The 6,541-nt window shown below is 53.2% G+C and overlaps 1 long non-coding RNA gene across 2 annotated transcripts; it reads left to right on the top strand.

Annotated features, from left to right (window-relative positions):
- The first annotated feature begins 2,709 nt into the window (after nucleotides 1-2,709).
- On the top strand, nucleotides 2,710-5,899 carry LOC113212046 (uncharacterized). 2 transcript variants are annotated; one of them, XR_008011721.1, is made up of 3 exons: nucleotides 2,710-4,599; nucleotides 4,699-4,947; nucleotides 5,024-5,899. It is a non-coding gene; the product is annotated as an uncharacterized LOC113212046 (long non-coding RNA). The 2 variants fall into 2 exon arrangements; XR_003303706.2 differs by having other exon boundaries at nucleotides 4,691-4,947.
- The last annotated feature ends 642 nt before the right edge of the window (nucleotides 5,900-6,541 follow it).

Genomic DNA, 6,541 nt, shown 5'->3' with positions numbered 1-6,541 from the left:
ACGTCCCGGAGTCCTCCGGGCAGCAGCTGCCCTTTCAGCCGCGCCATCGCGGCGGCCAGCAGCTTTTGTCACCCGGATGACGGCCCCATGAAATGGCAGGTTCCGGCGTCCGGCGAGCAGCAGGCCTTATTGATGGCCAGGAATTCTGTCGTCCTGGTCGGGCGCTTTTCTATGACGCCGCGCAACGTGCGACACCCACGCCATGCCATGACGGCAGGACTCGGCAGGACTCTAGTATAGTGCGAACTAGCAGCAGCATTGTCAAACGCAGCTCCTCGGAATGAGTTTGAGATGATATGAAGAGTGTGTGTCGTGTGCGGCGGATCCCCCGAGCTTATGTGTGTGTCAATGTTTGATCGGCCAGCTCGTCGCTCGCAGTCGCAGCAGCACAGACTATATTTTGTCGCTCGCTCACTCGCACACATGCACACCAGCCAACTCCTATACCACTCACTATCTCACACTTCTATCCGGCTGTACTGCGCGTTGCCAAAAGAAAAAAAGGTACTCTCTCATGCGAGAGTCGAGTACCTGCTGCCTTTCGTCAAGGTATGGTGGTGATGGTGGACTATTTACTAGAATGCGGTAGGCAATTTACTTTTTCAAGAAATGTTTCTTTTGGGTCTCTATCATTACCCACCTTCGCAGTGCCATAATGCACGCGTGTTTTGTGTAAAAACTTCAAACTTGGCCAAAGAATTATTTCCAATGAAAGTTAGGACTCCTGCAAAGCAGTACGGTATTGCGCGCCCGGACGCCGTGCTGTCCACAATGGGGGTGCGCGGCGCACTCGCCTCGCCTCGCCTTCCCGGAACACCTGCCCTCCCGCATGAAGGTGCAAACAACGAATGCACACGGCGCGCCGAGGCCGGGGGGAAGGCGAGGGGCGCAGGGGGCTCCTCGAGACCTCGCGAGACCCCGACTCCGTTTCTCAATGAGGTGCGACTCATCGGGGCAGCAAGGGGAGCTCCTGTGTGGCCACACGAAGCTCCCCGAAGCAAGATGAAGAAGACGCTGCTGCTGCTGCTGCTGCTGCTGCTGCTGCTGCTGCTGCTGCTGCTTGCTATTATGGAGACAACGAGACGAGTGTATGGAATAAGGCATGTTGTCTGTTGGGTTCACAGGAAGCGTTAGTTTTTCGACCGAAGGCATACGGTATGGTGGTGTGCTGTGCTGTCGTTGGTGTGGGAACCGAGCGGGTGGTGTGTTCGCGAACGAGTGCTCGGGGGAAGTTCTGGCGATGAAAGTGGAGGGAGCGCTCGCGAAATGACCGATAAGTGGGCGGTGCGTGAGTGGACTCGAGGGGTAGAGAGAGTAAAGGGGGGGGGGGGGGGGAGACAGCAGCTTGGCCGAGAGCAAAACTCTTGGATTTTTGCTGTGCAAAAGCAGAGCGGCTGGTGCCTGGATTAAGATAGCGGCGCTCCCGCGCGCTTACATTTTCCCCAGGAATGCCGCGCCGAGCAGCAGCGCTAGAAGACGAGACGCGCGCGCCCTCTGCTCCTCCGCTTGCGGATGGATTCCGCGGTGTGCAAGAAGCAACCTCCCCCTTCCCTCCCTCCCCCCGCCACCCCTCCCAACCCCGCCGCATCAATGCCGACGAGCAGCAGCACTCCTCCACACTTGCCAATAAACCAGAGCAACGCCGCGTTATATCTGGTGCACTTGTGTAACTTTCTATACCAAGGTGTGTGTGAGTGTGTGTGTGTGTGTGATTCACATCCGGCAACATGTCCGCGCGCACACCGTAATTAGAAGCAGAAAGGCTAAAAGAGACTGAAACAATAAAAAAAGAAGGCGAGCAGGCCGCTCGCTCGTCTTATTAACGGTCAGAGCGAAACAAGGAGGTCTGCTGCTCTAATACGTATATTCTTTTCGCAGTGGGTCGTTTGCAACAAATTAAACTGCGATCGCAAAACTGGAGGAGCCGGGAGGGAAACACAGGATAAGAGAGGGGCCAAAGAGTGAGGTGGCGGCACCACTTCCCTACACTGCCAAGCGAAAAGCGTGCGAATCGGTTGAAGGTCACGCCTCTGGCTACACTGTTATTTAATTCATGTGACGTCACATTGGTTAACATGTTTCACAAGGTTAACATTTCTGTGTATTCATTTTGTGCGAAATTGTCTAATTTTGCGGACAAATTTGTAAGAAACGTAACGTAGGTTTGATTTGGCACAAACGTTTTTACTAAAAACATACAAATAAACCGAAATAAACTATAAACGTGAGCTCGCGACCCTTGCTGCGATACCGCGTCATTAGTCCTTTTTGCTGCCGCTCACTCTTTTCCCGTGGAAAAGTATTTTTTGAAACCTTGATTGCGAATTAAAAGAACGACGCGCAAACAATATCACACCACGACCACGAGCCCACCGAAATGAGATGGCAGATTAACGAAGGGTATTCTCTCCCCCCCTGAAAGCCCATTAACCGACAAAGCCCCCCCTAAACAGCATGGTTCCCTCTCCCACAAATGATGATCGGTATCTGAGGCCGCAGCAGCGGCCGGGGCAGACGCTTTTAAAGGCTTTGGACGTTCGTAGACAATCTAGCGAGGCCTTGGGGTAGACAGTTTTCTGTGCCTGGCCCGCCCCGCCCCGCGGGCCGCGCGCCTCTGCTTCTGCCTCTATATCCCCCGCAGTGCTCGGGCCCCCGTCAGGTGGGTTACCCTTCTCTCCACGGCTCGCGGGGGAGAGGAGGGAGGGGGGGGGAGGGGCTGCAATTCCCGGTCGCCGCCTGCTGCTGTCCAGGCAGGACCAAGCTTTATCCGACGCGACTATAAAACGACAAAATTATAGCTACGAGCACGACGCCAGTCAAGGTGCTCTCCCCGCGCTGCGCCAGCTCCGCGCACTAAAGTGCCCCGCCTCGCCACGTCGTCTTGTTTTCGGCCGGAACCCATTAAAATTTTCGGTGCGGGGCGCTGCAATTTTCATCGCGCCGGCGTCGCATATTTAAAATAACCCGCGCCTCGGTAAAAGCAGGCGGCCACCACCTGGCCTTTCCGAAACAGCACGCACTACAGCCGCTCGCGATAGTAACATCTGTAATTTGCCGGTCGTTTCGCCCTGGAAATGGAGTAGTGAGATAAATTGTTTGAAATAATGAATGTCCTCGTTTGCTGCAATTTTTATGGAAACCTACAAAGATGCCATTTGTGTGTACTAATACTAATTTATAACCTTTTTCTCTAAAACCAATTTTGTCAAATCAATGTATTTTTTATCGCAGTTTTGCCTTTTTTAATGATACTTCTTATTTATTTCAAATGCCTCGCTGTTCCTTCCGCATGCGAAATGGAATCTATAGCAGGAGACGGTTTAGCAAACCAAAGTGATGTGCGCGTCGCGTCGTATCACCCAGGTGATGAGCGCCAGGCAGATAGGTGGGGAAAAGAGCAGCGTCCAACAGAAATAATGTGACTGGAAAGAAGATGAGATGAAAATGATCCTGGAAAGAAAAGAGGCGGATTGTAGGGGCGATTATTCGCCAACACACGCGCGCCGCGCCTCAGTTCTGCGAATAGGCGCTATCAACGTCCGACTGCTAATAGGCGTTGCGACTCTCTCGAATCACTTCGGCCCTCAGTTGGGCTGGCTGGTTGTCCCCCCCTGATGACGACAGGAGGTGGCGCGGAGTGGCCTGGGAGTGGCACGGCGGCGGCGGCCCTCGTCAGCCGGGACCCGCCGTCGCCGTCCTCCTGCAATCAGCAAGAAATGGCCTGAATTGTTGGGAGGGAAAAGGGAGGGAGGTGGAAGAAGAAATACAAAATTGCCGTTTCTACGCCGTCATCGCTTCTCCATCTCTTTGAGCCCGGCACGCCTCGCGGGCACGACCACCTCAAGTACGTCTGGGACCCGCGGCCGGCAGGCCCGGCAGGCCCGGCAGGCCCGGTGTAGGCCTCACGGTTGGCGCGCGGACACTCGGTCCGGCCGGCCGGCCGGCCAGGGGGAAGTACACGGCGAGCGCGCAGCACGGCCGAGATGAGCGATCTGACGGCCAAGGTTATTTCGTAATAGATGGCCATCTCCAGGAACTACACTATGGCGATGCACTGTGCCTCACCGGTCAGATTTACTGCGATCTTGCGCCTGCTTGTGTGTGTGTGTGGGTGTGTGTTGGTGGCTGCCCGCTGTCAAGATCTCGAACCGGAAATAGCGTAGAGACGCTGTTTCCAATTGTTCTGCAAACCTATTCTAGTGGCGTATGCGTGACTTACATTAAAATCTGCCCCAGTTGATTTATTAGACTTCAATTCTTCTACGAAAACCTTCATTTCTCATTTTCATTTCGAGATTATCTAAAACTAACAACAAACAGAGGTTTCTTTTTGTGTTGTGTCTCTTTTTTTGCCAGTGAATTCAGCTCAAATGACGTGCATCCTTCGCACACCTTCGCTGTAGTCCGTTCCATTATCGGACCTGCGGCGTAATTCACTGTCAGTCGCGCTGTGCAGTTGCGCGCGCCATCAATATGCCATTTATTCCAGTCAGTCCAAAGCGTCGCCACCCCGACAGGCCATAGGCGACAGAGCGTGGCGTTTCACATGGTGTGCTGGGAGTAGGAATGCAAGGCAATAGGGCACGTCCCAGTAAAAAGGTAAGGTGTTTATTAATTTAACAATCAATCCCGAATGCCAAAAATATTTTCATTGGAAGCGTACACGATTGTGACTGTGTGTTTGTGTCAGGATTGCAGACGGTTTTGCGACCAGAGCGCGGCGCCTTCACCACAGGCAACCCTTCTATCACGCCATATACTACTCGGTCGTGACGTCACCGGGCTTTGCCGGAACCCGGCTGGAAGCAAGCCCTGACTCGGTTCGGTCCCGCCCGAGAGCGCCAGTCAGCTGTGAGCGACAGCCAAGGTGACGTCGCTCTCTGAGAGGTTTTGTTTCTAACCTCAACGTTCACCTCAAACCATGTGGCCCAAACTATCGCGCGAAAGGTATGTGTACTGGTCTCAGCTGTGAGCTGGGTCAATTATTTAATTTACCTGATATTAACGGTTCTATGAACTGCAGGGCCTTCAGTGACGGGGGCAACATCGCCATGATAGGCTAGACGCCGCCGCCAAGCCGCCGCGGCTTCGCGTCGCAGCAGCACGTCGCCGTCGTACCCAATCGCCTCTGCGTCCAAGTCCGCCCTCGGCCCCATCCGCATCTGGGCCGTCCCCAAGACTCTTCATCACCACCAAAGGCAAATGTATGAAAGTGTGGAGGATTGTGAACTGAAAGGTGGTGAGTGCGGCGCGCGCGCCTCTACTAAATCCCTTGGCCCTTGGGTACTTGTAATGTTTTTCCCAGTGTGCCACACTTGGTCTCTATTAATAGACCCTATTCGGTCTCGACTCAAAGAGAAGAAAACAGGAATCCCGACCGGAACCAGTTACAAAAAATCACGCTATTTTAACATTTCAATGGCTCTGGTGGATAGAAGCACCATCCACAATGTTTCTGATAATTTTTTATGGCAGCTTTGCAAGTTTTCTCGCGAAGATTTGGCAGAATAAAGGTACTGGTTCCGGTCGGGATTCCTGTTTTCTTCTCCCGTAGCCGAGACCGAATAGGGTCTATTGTTTTATAGTGTATTGTTCCGTGTTGTGTAGTTGCGCTAAATTTGTGCTGTGATTTTGATGTTGCCAATAGGCCTATCAACTGTTTTGTTGATTTGATTTCATTAACTTAAATAAGATAGTAGATAGTATTTCCTGTCTTTAATTTTAACTACTTGACATACTTTTAAGTAGTTTCGATATATAGTGACTGTATTTGCGGAGTATCCGCCTAAATGCTTTCATGTCTGATCTTAAGCTATGGGTTACGAGCCCCACTTATTGTTAAAATTTCAATGCTTGTCAGAAAAAAGAATCTAAAATAAAAATATTATAATAAAGTCTATCTATACTAATAGTTGGCATGGGAGAGAGGGGTAATGTCAACAAATAATAACCAATAATAACGTGGATAAGCTTTCCCCTGTAAATTATAATATAAGTGTATACTTGTGCTTGGTGCCAGGCTGAAAATTCCTAGCCAGGTTGATCCTTGCTATTCAACTAACGAAATTTAGTCCTGTATGGACCACCGAACTCCAGCAACGGCATGACTGACAGTGTAGTCGACTCACACTACAACCACACCTCGTGCCCGGGCCATGATGATGTGGCCCGCCACTGGTTGCTGCGGCGTGTAAAATTGGGAGGCTGATGTATCGACACTCGGCCAGCACTAATGAAGGGGCTCCCCAGGTACCAGCGCCGCGCCGCGCCCCGCCCCGCCCCGCCGCGCCCCGCCCCGCCTCGCCCCGCCTCGCCCCGCCACGGGTGCCCCTGGGTCACGGGCCGGGGGCCTCGGGCCGGCCGGCGTCAGCGCTCGATAGAGATCGGGACGATGGTGGTGTGGTGTAGGTTGGGCCGCGGACCCCCAGCCCCCGGGGGCCGGGCAGGGGCGAGGCGGGGAGGCGGGTGGGGCGGGGCGCGCAGTACTCGGGGCCGAAACACTCTGGTGTAGTAGTGTGTGGTTGTCCGAGTCACTCCCCTC

Source organism: Frankliniella occidentalis, unplaced genomic scaffold, assembly GCF_000697945.3.
Source record: "Frankliniella occidentalis isolate FOCC.00 unplaced genomic scaffold, Focc_3.1 Scaffold202, whole genome shotgun sequence".
Lineage (NCBI taxonomy): Eukaryota > Metazoa > Arthropoda > Insecta > Thysanoptera > Thripidae > Frankliniella > Frankliniella occidentalis.
The sequence above is the reverse complement of the archived record's forward strand: the minus strand, read 5'-3'. Positions and strand labels throughout refer to the sequence as shown.